Raw genomic sequence first — 12,267 nt, 5'->3', positions numbered from 1 at the left:
GATCGAGGTCACAATCTGGAACTGGAGTGCTGGATCAAATACATATTGTATGTGTAATGCAAACTTAGCTCAATGTGTTGGAGAGAATATAAACGCCAGCCTAACAGCTGTGGAGATTGATGGGCAAAAGCACTTAGTAATGAAGTGACCAGTAGGAAGAGAGATGGAGCCAAATATTTCAAACATGTTATCAAGGCTCAGTTGGATGGAAGAGAGGGTGACACCTGCTGCTGACGGCCCCATTCCAACACACTTAAGGCAACATAATTAAAAGTAGTCTAAGAAGGATCCATGCAGTTGCATACATTGAACTTCAGCATGCTGTATGCATTGCCTGAGCAGTGTGGATCCATTCCATTCCAAATTCCGGACTGAATTTTGTCTGTAAAAATTAAGTATCATACATACACATAAATTCACAGTACACTTTGATTGCTGATTTTAGTCAACAAATCTTGCTCATAATGAAGAAGCTCTATCAGAGTTGTATGAAAGACCAGATTTAAGCTTCTCCACTGGCTGGTAAATAGCCATTAGTGTCAAGTTACTAAAAGGTAGACAGGGGAGCTTTATAATGAACAAATGACTTTGAAATGCAAAGCAGTCTCAGCCAATCAAACATTTACTCAGTGTGCCTTGGAAAAATGGGCGCAGTGTTTCTTGATTTTACTCCCATGTCAGACTTCTGCAAAAGTGGCAAACGCACAAGCTTTCATTTTAAAGCGAATACAAAAAGAAAAGAGATGAAAGCAAAGATCTTTCATCTTTGGCCATAAAAAGGCATCAAAGAGATTTTGGAGAGCCTGCCATGCCGACATGTTTTGTGTTGCAGGCAGAAGACATTGTTCTTCTAAGCATTTTTACACTTGATGAAAACTGGCCATTTCATGAAAGTGAGCATACAGCTGGAAAGAAGCAGCAGCAACGAGCTGTCCACAATTTGCACCCGGTTTTCACAAAACTTTACCTGACATTACGAAAACTGTTTTTGAGGTTGTTTAGCACATTATTGATCATATTCATAATAATGACCATAATCATAAAGAACAGTATTAGTTTAATTTAAACTAATCACGTTTTATGTCTTTTCTTTGTTTTGCTTAAGTCTTTCAACACTGTGCCAACCAAACCAACAACCTTCGCCAACAATGCCGGTTCTGTGGTTGGTTGGCACAATTGGAGAAGACACTTTAGTCAGGGATTTACATAATTTAGGAAATATTCAGTGGAATATGTCTGATTTTTACCCAAGTACTTAGTTTCAATTTGCATGGATGTGTTATCTTAACATTTGCTCCTCTAGATCTATTCAACAATGAAAGTTTTGTGCCAACTATACTGACTGTCAGTTTAAAAAGTCATTTCCACAAAGCACACGATTTGAGATGTGGTGGGAATGATATTGCAGAAAAATAACAGAGATTTTATCCAATGATGGAAGGATGGAAACTATGCCAATCAACCCCTTCCTCACCTCCAGAATGAAGGAAGGTTTTTAAAGACAAGAATGATGAAAAAACATGAATTGTGATTGGTTTGTTTTACGGGAACAGAAAACGGAATGCCACACAAATTCAAAATTGACATATTTACAAGCCGCAAAGCATATCTGTGACAATATTTCATTAATCCTGTCTTATGAGCAGACGGATCTCTCCAACAGACAGAAACTGAATGTCTGTTAAATGTATCTGTCTATTTTAATGCTACAATAACACCATCAGTAATACAAGGTGAAACTGTCTTTTTTTCTTGTATAAAGACACTCGAAAAGCATTACTTTTACTACAACTTGTAAAGATAAAATAAAAAATACAATTCTAGGTAGAATAATTGTTGGATGAAATCACAACCAAAAACATGTATAATAACACTGAACATAACCAAAAAGTAATCATCATACTGGCTATAATAACCATTAATAGCACATTCTCATTTAACATTTAAATTAATCATGCACTTAATAATATATAGTATATATATAATAAGACAAAAATATATTTTTTTATTATTATTATTTCAGTTGTTTTTTTTTGTTTTTTTTTGTTGTTGTTGTTTTTTTGTCTCTCTGTGCTGGGTTGGTTGGCATTATTGCAAAAGACACTTGAATTAACATTCATAGTCAGGAATTAGCATAATTTAGTAAATCATTTAAAATAAAGACTGCTTATATTTATACATCACTGGGTATTCAGTATTCATCATCTTGGCTCACCCTGAAAAAACAACAGCATGAACATCATTATAATGATTAGTGATGTGTTTAGTTTTTCAAGAAACCAAGTACAACATTATGGAAATACATTACATGCATACATAAATACATACCATACTTTGTGTCTGCCAATTTTAACTACGTCATATGATTCTGACTTTATATTGTACAACTGTAATTATATCTTACAATTATGATGATATTTTTCATATTTGCAAATGCATTTCTCAAACGCTCAACTTTCTTAGAATTTCACCATTATATCTCACAGTTGTATGTTTTGTAATTGTTACTTTATACTGCATATTGACATTGTAAAGTGTAAACTGGTGGATTACTTATCATAATTGTCACTTCATATCTCACAACTGCAACTTTTATTCTTCTAATCTTGACTTTATATATTGCAAATGTGACAATTATATTATGTGTGTGTGTGTGTGTGTGTGTGTGTGTGATTCTGTTGAATTTCAATCATAATTGCAACTTTGTCACAATTTTATTTGTGATTACACTTTATATAGTCAATTACATATTTTTTTTCCCCTTATAACTGTGAATGAGATCGAGGCAGGCTTTCACATATCATAAGTAGCTTCAGAAGGAAGAAAATACGAAATTATGTACTATAATTGTGCATATTATAAATAGAAATGTTGTTGTTGACACACAAACTTACACAGCCAAGCTAGGTAAAAACCAAAGTGTCATACCAACAGATATTCAAACCCAGCAAAATAAACAAGGTTGAGAATGAATGAGGAGGTCAAACACACATTGATTTGCCGTGAGGTGTTCTGTACATTTCTCTCACTCCAGTACAGCTGCCGTCTGTCTCTAAAAAACATTTCTCCTGAGGAGGGAACACTGTTAACAGCAGCTTCCTCTGTGATGACAGACAATGTGTCAAATCTGGAGAATTATTCAGAGTCACAGATGGGATAAACAAATGAGAAACTTCAGTTCTTCATTGTGGAGCATTCATCCTGCAGTTTCGCATTATAAAGAGCGAGTGTGTCCAATCAAATTAAATATTCGCAAAATGTCATCTCCATATATCAGAGTGGAGTGTGGTCCCTCCCTACACATTATGAATGTAAGCGAGGCGAGATCTCTCATTGTCATTCGTGGAGAACCATTGCATCCCTCAAGCAGCAGGGTGACATTTACTATTCTGGGATGGAGAGATGGATAAAGGTCTTGCACGGGTGACACAGAGCAGATGTTTTTGTTCACCGGAGGATTTCTGAACTCATTCATACGCATTCAAAGACCTCGTGTTAGTTTCAAAGTGAACATACCCTGAATAACAGCTCCAGTGGAGACACATGAATTCGCTGTGGAGTGTTTCATATGCTGGGACAGTCTTTTTCACTCATTGTTACAATCTATTATTATTATCAGTATTATTATTATTATTATTCATTTTCTGTAGATTTCCTCATTTTTGGAGGTTATATTTTCAAAATTAATAAGCCTTGAAAGGAATCAATGATTATATAAAAAGTCACTTTTAAAGAAGCCCTATATAATTAGGCTGGTTCAGGTCACACAGTACATGTTTCTTAGACAATGTACACTGGAAAGGTTATTGCAATCTAGATGATAAAAAAAGACAAAAAAAAAAAAAAAACTTTGTCTTGGCTAAATTATGAGTCATCTATCTACAATACTGCTTTTACAGTGAAAAGGCCATCTCAGCTGAACCACGAGACAAAGTGCCATTCATACAGAAATACCCATTCACTGCAGAGAATAGTGGGCAAGTGAAATATTGCTTACTTGAATGAGGAAACAAACTCATCGATAGTTGTGGCATCATTTCCACAAAAACTAATACATTTCAATCCTTCAGAAAAAGTTTCATCAAAAGTTACTGGACGTGTTTATCAAGGTGACAATGGTATCATTGAAGAATTTTAGTAATACATATAATTTAAAAGATAGTAAAGATAAACCCATTAATAAATATAACTTATGTACAGAAAATGTTATTGTGTATCATAAAATGTTATAGCTAAAACAAATATATTGCCATAGTTCCATCCAGAAAGAACAGCATGTTCTCATACATGTTGTTACTAATATATATATATATATATATATATATATATATATATATATATATATATATATATATATATATATATATATATATATATATATATATTAGTGGTGGGCCTTTATCGGCGTTAACGTGCTGCGTTAACGTGAGACTCTTATCGGGTGATTAAAAAAATATTACCGTTAATCTATTCTCAAAGTTGGGTTGCAAGCTGGGTCAACCAAATGAATCAGGCATGCAAGCTATGATGACTACACACCTACAAACTTGATAAAAACTTAAACATTGTCTAAATGGCACAAATAAATAAAAATAAACTAACATACAAATTAAACAATTTCAAACAGGCCCACTTTTTCAAGCACTTTGTGATGCATTTTGGAAACAGGAAATGAGCCACTTTTCTAATGCACCATCTAGCTTGATAAACCCCTTCTCAAAGACTTACTGTTTGTCAATTTTATTTGGGTAACACATATTCTGAATGTCTCCGGCAGAATTCGAATGAGCCATTTTAATCTAGATTAATTTCAAGATCACAGTGAGATTAATCTAGATTAAAAAAATTATCTATGCCCACCACTAATATATACACACACACACACACACACACACACACAGGTGCAACTCAAATTGTGAAACTTGTGTATTAAATAAATTCAATGCACACAGACTGAAGTAGTTTTAGTCTTTGGTCATTTTATTTGTGATGATTTTGGCTCACATTTAACAAAAAAACAACCAATTCATTTTCTCAACAAATTAGAATATGGTGACATGCCATTTAGCTAATCAACTCAAAACACCTGCAAAGGTTACCCGAGCCTTTACAATTCTAAAGGTATGCATTTTATCCAAAGCAACTTACTGTGCATTCAGGCTAACAATTTTAACGTAACGTGTGCCATCATGGAATCGAACCCCCAACCTTGCGCTTGCTAACACAATGCTCTACCACTTGAGCTACAGGAACACAAAATGGTTTCACAGTTTGTTTCACTAGGCTACACAATCATGGGGAAGACAGTTATCTGACAGTTGTCCAAAAGACAATCATTGACACCCTTCACAAGGAGGGAGTCACAAACATTCATTGCCAAAGAAGCTGACTGTTCACAGAGTGCTGTATCAAAGCATGCTAAAATAAAGTTGAGTGGAAGGAAAAGTGTGGAAGAAAAAGATGCACAACCAACCGAGAGAACCACAGCCTTATGAGTATTGTCAAGCAAAATCAATTCAAGAATTTGAGTGAACTTCACAAGGAATGGACTGAGGCTGGGTTCAAGGAATCAAGAGCCACCAAACACAGACGTGTAAAGGAATTTTGCTACAATTGTCGTATTCCTCTTGTTAAGCCACTCCTGAGGCATCTAATCTGGCCTAAGGAGGAGAAAAACTGGACCGTTGCCCAGTGGTCCAAAGTTCTCTTTTCAGATGAGATGAAGGTTTGTATATCATTTGGAAACCAATGTCCTCGAGTCTGGAGGAAGGCTGGAGAAGCTCATAGTCCAAGTTGCTTGAAGTCCTGTGTTAAGTTTCCACAGTCTGTGATGATATGGGGTGCAAAGTCATCTGCTGGTGTTGATCTATTGTGTTTTTTGAAAAACCAAAGTCACTGCACCTGGTTACCAAGAAATTTTGGAGCATTTCATGCTTCCTTCTGCTGACCAGCTTTTTGATGATGCAGATTTAATTTTCCAGCAGGATTTGGCACCTGCCCACACTGACAAAATCACCAAAAATTGGTTAAATGAACATGGTGTTGGTGTGCTTGACTGGCCAGAAAACTCACCAGACCTGAACCCCATTGAGAATCTATGGGATACTGCCAAGAGGAAAGTGAGAAACAAGAGACCAAAAAAATGCAGATGAGCAGAAGGCCACTGTCAAAGAAACCTGGACTTCCATACCACCTCAGCAGTGCCACAAACTGATCACCTCCATGCCACATCAAAATGAAGCAGTAATTAAAGCAAAATTAATCTCTGCCAAGTATTGAGTACATGTACAGTAAATGAACATACTTTTCATAAGGCCAACAATTCACTATTTTTTTTTTTTTTTTGTATTATGAAGCATTCTAATTTGTTGACATCATCACAATTAAAATAACAAAAGACTACTTCAGTCTGTGTGAATTTAATTTGTTTAATACATGAGTTTCACAATTTGAGTTGAATTACTGAAATAAATTTACTTTTCCACTACATTCAAATTTATTAAGATGCACCTCTATATATATATATATATATATATATATATATATATACAAAGAGTAAAAAAAAAATAAATAAAATAAAATAAAAATAAAAATAAAAACATTCTTAACCTGTTTAATGAAATCTGCAGAGTATTGATCTTAAACCTGCAGAATATTACACATGAATGTAGCTGTACTAAAATTCAAGTGTTCAACATCATTTGCATATCTTCAAAGCAGAGGAACACAGATACAACAAGACAAGCCAGAACTGCAGTTTCCCCTCTGCATTTCCATAATTGGTTAAACGCTGATAAATGCAGGGTGCCATCATATTCGCAAAACTCCAAAATGAATATCTAATCACCCTGTAACCATCTTTGCTTTTTTACAGATGTTTGCTACAGTACCTCTGAATAGCTTTCCATTTGACCTTTTCTGTACTTTATTATACCAATCAGTCACAGATATCACCCAGAAACATTCAGAATCCATTAAGCACTGAACATAAATACTTTAAGACATTAAAACATGTCTTCCCAGCAGTCAAAATCACAGCAGATTATGTTTTTACTCAGTCCTGAATGTCTTACTCTTGTAATTACAACCACTATGTGCTTTATAAAAGATGGAGGTAATGATGATTATGGGCTGCTTTTATGTCTTCTTTTTAAATGTTCCAGATTTTTACAATGTGATCTGGAATAATAAATACAGCTATTCATATTTTGATTTAGTTATTTATTTATTTTTAATCTTTTGCAGTATCGCACAGTCAAGTCAAGTCACCTTTATTTATCTAGCGCTTTTAACAGTACAGATTGTTACAAAGCAACTGAACAGCGTTAAATAGGAAAATATTGTGTCATTAATGCAAAAAAGGCATTTCATCATTGAATTCAGTGATGTCTGAAGGTGATTATGCAGAATAACACACGTCTTGAGTCAAGCCAGTAAGCACACTTTGTAAAAGCAGTGTACGTTCTTTACTAGGCCAAACTATTGCCTCTGCTATCCACTCAAACAGTATAAACAGTATAGACAACCTGCTCTTACAACTAGAGTAAAACAAATTCTGTCCAGCCTGTCAGTTTCATTTAATAGTCTTACTAAAATGGACTGGGATGGTCTCCAACAGCAAATGGAGACTCCATCATCTCGGCGTGTCATGGCCTTTGTGCTTCTCTACTTCATCACACCACTGTAAAGATTTACTTTTGAAAGGGAAAAAAATTCTGACAGGTCAAACCTCGGTAGGCAGAGGTAGGAACACGGTTTGGAGGTAAAAAGATAAAATAAAAGGCAAAGCATAGTGTATACCACATCTAATATAATATAAATGCAGGAGCTGGATTTTTATTTTATTTTATTTTTTTATTATCATTGGTTTTATCAAGTAAGACCAATTTGTTGAATTGTTGGGTTTTTGTTAAATGTGAGCCAAAATCATCACAATTAAAAGAACCAAGACTTAAACTGCTTCAGTCTGTGTGCACTGAATTTATTTAATACACGAGTTGAATTACTGAAATAAATGAACCCAGGTTGCAACAGTACACAAAGAAGCTCTGAACAACTTTTTTTTTCTAAACAGCTTGTCATAGAGAAGACTTTGTAAACAGACCAAAAACTGACCATCATACACTAAACGACTACGGAAAGTTTCAACCTAATAAAGGTGAAATACAAGACCAGAAATAACAAAGATACAATACAATAAAATATTTATTTGTAGAGCACATTTAAAAACAACCAAATTTGACCAAAGCGCTGCACAGAGTAGATAAAAACTCAAATATGATGGATAAAACAAGACTATCAAGTTTAAAACACAACACTACAGTTGAACCAATTATCAAGGGCAATTGAAAGCTAGAGAGAAGAAGTATGTCTTTAGAACAGACTTTAAAGCAGAAATAGAGGGGGCTAATCTGATATGAAGAGGTAGACCATTCGAGAGTTTTGGACCTGTAGTCGCAAAAGTACAATCACCTCGTTGTTTAAGTCTACATCTAGGCATGATGAGTAGACAGATATCTCAAGATCTCAATGTTCTAGACAGGGTGTATTGATAAAGCGTGTCTGTCAGGTACTGAGGGGGCAAATTGTTGAGGGCTTTATAAGTAAATAGAAGTAACCAGTCAAATGCCAATAAAATGTGAGTTACTGACTCATATTGCGGGTGCCAGAAATAAGTCTAGCAGCTGCATTTTGCACTAGCTTTAAATGACCAGAGAAAGCTAAGAAACACCATAATAAAGTGAATTACAATCATCTAAGCAAGTTGGAAATTACTCTGTCATTACAAGGGTTTTACCTTAGAATGTTGACGGAGATGATAAAAATATGATTTAACAACAGCACTGATCTGTTTGTCAAATTGTAAGTTATGATCAAACAGAACGCCCAGATTTCTATTTTCATATGGGGCCAGAGATCCACAATCAACATCTAACACACAATTTTCCTTATGCCCAAATAAAATTATTTCGGTTTTATTATCGTTTAAATAAAAAAAAATAAAATCAATAAACATAATTGAACAAAATGAACATAGATCTGAGTATCATCAGCATATAGATGAAAGGATACTTTATATTTGTTAAAAATGGAAGCCAGAGGTAGCATATACAGGGTGAACAATACCAGCCCAAGGATTGATCCCTGTGGCACTCCACAATTAAGAGTTATACTAGAGGAGGACTGATGACCAGTATGAACACTAATACATCTGTTGGTCCGGTAGGACCGGAACCACTGTAAGACTGTGCCACGGAGGCCCCCAGCACCTGACACGAGCAATTCTTAGTTCTAGCCCAGCAATGTTTTGGTGCTACTTACGAACCATTTTTCCTTGTTCGGAGCTGGTGCTTTGGGTGTTTAAAGACAAAGAACTGATTTGAAACTAGTATCTAGCTCTGAACCAGCACCCAAAAACTGCATTGGTGGAAAAGGGGTATAAGAGTATTTCACAGAGCATTTTAGTGCTAAAACTAGCTCCTAAATGTGTAAAATGTCAGGAGTAATGTAGAGAACTCCCAAGTCACTAAGACTAAATCACAAACTATCTTAAAATGGCTGTTGCTGGCAATCTGCCTTGGAATGTAAACATTTTAGAAACATTTGACGATAATGAGCTTTATTAAAAAAAAAAAAAAAGATTGCCTTAATCGCAATATGACTACAGTATCATTTGTCAGGGGCGCAGTTACAGAGGCTCCCAGAGTGGATAAATCTGAAACCGCAGCCCTTCCATTTTTGTGTAGACAGCGAATCTGTATATTTTCTGAGAACTTGACATCGTCAGCCCACATCTTGCCCATAGTCAGATACCGCAATGTCATGTAACAGCAACAAAAACGTGAACTAACACTGAACGATTGTGTTTTTTTAACTAACATTAACACATATTAATACATGTATTGTTCCTTGTTTGATTGTATACCGCGCACAAGGTTTATGTGCATAGTACAAGTCTTCTTCTTCATTTTTAGTGTATCTCTGTGGCAGAATTACAGTGCCACATAATGGTCTGGGATGTGTACTACATCGTTTTGAGTCGGTTTTGTGGTCTGGTGTGGATGCAGATATTTCTTGAAACAAGGAGAAAAAAAGAATGGATATAGAGGAAGCACCGGCTTCCTGTGGACGTCACCTTAGTAAGAAAAAATGTTTTGTGAATAAAGGCCCTGTATCATAAGTCTGGTAGCAGCAAAACCCACTAAAATAATTACGACTGAGAACAAAAAAAAAAACTTTGCCAACTCATTTATTTTGAATGGGACACTGTTCTAATTCTGACCTAAATCCTCTCAATCAATTACATTTAATTAAACTAAATGCTTGCAGAAACAAGTCTAAATAAAACGTGTGAGAATCATTGCACATGTGAGCTTTTCACAGCCAAGAGTGAAGCCTGAATCAAACACTTTTCTAAACCAGCCTGAGCACTGGAAATGTCTCAGAAGACTTAGAGGAGCATTATGGTCTGGAGGTACAGTTCATTGCCTCTGACAAAACTCCATGTTAACCGCCTGTATGTGTCATATGTGCCTGAAGAGAGTTCACACAAACTCCTCCATTATAGAAACAGTCAAATTGAACAATCTGCTCTTACAACAAGAGTCAAACAAATTCTGTCAGCTTCGTTGAATAGTTTTGCCAAAATGGACTGGAATGGTCTCCAAGAGCAAATGGAGACTCCATCATCTCTGCACGTCATGGCCTTTGTGCTTCTCTACTTCATCACACCACTGTAAAGATTTACTTTTGAAAGAAAAAAATAAATTCTGACAGGTCATGAGAACTCAGTGTTTTCCGTTAAACTGGTGGCCAGAGACACAGAGGTAAAAAGAAAAAGAAAAGGAAAAAAGCATAGTTGTAAACCACATACAATATAGTTTAAATGCAGGAGCTGCAGTACAACCATATCACATCAATCTGAGTGGCTAATCAAACAAATAAATAAATAAATAAATAAATATAAAGTATTTGGTCTTTTCAGCAAGACTGTTGATGTAAGTGGACTAAGATCCATTCACACAGTCTTTCAGCTGCATGGCTGCTGCATTGTCCTTTGCTGGATTTCAGGTGCTCCCCCTACTTCCCCTTCATCAGTCTGCATCTGAGAATGAAGGAAAGAAAACCTAATGATCTGTGACATGTTTCTCTCCCACAGGACCAAACAACATTCCCTGACCTTGACCAGAATATTCTGCGTACAGATCTTTAATGTCAGTGATTCAGAAGCGCATGGGGTTGCTTAGTTGAATGCAGAACAGTTTACCTCACCGAGCTCAAGAGTTTCGTTTGTGCTCCTCAGGGCCGCCGTAATGAGTTTGGACGCAAGCGGTGAGAATCTTTATTTTCAGCGCGTATTGCTGCTGTCATTTGCACCATAGAGGTAAGTGATGTGCATGCAGAATTGTTAAGAGCCATTGTGTGAAGAATTTTTGATGCGTGTTGGTCAGAGTGTCTGTCGGGACGCTGGTCACTCTGAACTGAATAGCTTACTGTGATACTGATTACTCCATTAGCCTCACCACCGCTGTCTTATACTGAAATATTCCACCTCATTCTCACATTTTAAACATGTATGTTTTTCTTTCTTCTGAGGAGCAAAAAAATGAATAATGAGGTCTGGAGCTTTCAAACTTCTGTATGAACTCATGTCCTGGCAAGTCCTATGAAGCCTTTGTCTGAAAAACGGGCCAACATTTTTTTTTTTATTCAATTAAAAATGTACAAACCTCAAATTTTTTTGTGTGTTCATGTGAAAAAAATTATTAATTCATGAACGATTCAGACTGACCAGGTTCTTAAGTTCACACAAGTTCACAGCTGTTCTCATTCTCATTTTGAGACTATATTTAAGTAAAAATAATTACACTTTAGCATAATATATATATATATATATATATATATATATATATATATATATATATATATATATATATATATATATGATATTTTAAATAAATATATAGAGTGGACTGATTCTAATGTTTTTGGTCTAAAATGTATGGATAAAAACTAGAGTAAATGCAGTTAGTTGGACTTTTTGACCCACCTACACAAGACTTACGCACATCTTTATATATAATTTCAGAATTACTTCTATTGTCTGTCGAATATATTGACAAACATTAATGGCAAGCTAAAATATTATATAATGCAATTGCTGTTGAATGTTGCATGTCATGTGTTTAAAGAGCCACACAGATGGAAAATCTAAAATTACCTGTATTACAGTGTATGATGTAGCTGTCCATCAGTGTAAACAATGTG

Source organism: Carassius auratus, chromosome 45, assembly GCF_003368295.1.
Source record: "Carassius auratus strain Wakin chromosome 45, ASM336829v1, whole genome shotgun sequence".
Taxonomy (NCBI): Eukaryota; Metazoa; Chordata; class Actinopteri; order Cypriniformes; family Cyprinidae; genus Carassius; species Carassius auratus.
This window is presented reverse-complemented; position numbering follows the sequence as displayed.